Here is an 849-nt window from a genome sequence, read left to right on the forward strand (position 1 = left end):
GCCGCGGCCCGCCCAGCGCCGAGCCTCCCTTCCTCCGCCTGGGGGCGCCCGGTGCCCGGCGGCTGTGCCCCAGTCCCCGGTGGAGTCGGGGCTCGCCGGTGCGTCCCAGAGAGTGGGGATGCCGCGTGCGCCGTGCGCGAGGGCACGGCGGGGAGGAGTGGGAGGGGGAGACCTCGGGGGTCACTGTGATGCCCCTCCAGACCGCTGCCCACCCGGCTGCCGCGGCCGCAGAGTGACTGCTGATGCGGAAAACCCAGCTGGAATTACATACTAGAGCCTCATCTTCCGGAGGGGAACCTTTCCTTCTCTTCTTGTCTCACCTCGTCTCTGTTCTGTTCTTTTTCTTTTCTTTTAACGGTGAAGGGCTTGTGGCTGGTATGTTGTTGTGGTGGTTGTTTTGGTCTTTTTTGAGACAGGGTCTCTCCCAATGCAGTTCAGGCTGTCCTTGAGCTCACTTTGGAGCCCAGTCTGGTCTCCAACTTGCGACAATCCTCCTGCCTCAGCCTCCGGAGTGCTGGGATTACAGACGTGCACCACCACGCCTGGCGTGTGGCTGGTTTTGACAAGTTTACTAAATGTTTTCTTCCACTTCCCCCATCCCCCAGGGTCTCTTCTCAAACAGCTGCCCACCTCCTGCTCCAGTTTCTCGTTAGCTGGGAAACAATTCTCAGTCCTTTTTTTTTTTTTTTTAAAGAGAATGAAAAAAAGAGAGAGAACAATAGCAAAATGCCAGCAACATAGATAAAAACAAAACAAAGCGAAAACAATAAGAATGACACAGGGTTTCCGAACAAAATTTTAGGGATTAACAGTGGTGGTTATATTACATATTTTTATCTTCATTGGAGT

Source organism: Chinchilla lanigera, unplaced genomic scaffold, assembly GCF_000276665.1.
Source record: "Chinchilla lanigera isolate Chin_1 unplaced genomic scaffold, ChiLan1.0 scaffold00012, whole genome shotgun sequence".
Taxonomy (NCBI): Eukaryota; Metazoa; Chordata; class Mammalia; order Rodentia; family Chinchillidae; genus Chinchilla; species Chinchilla lanigera.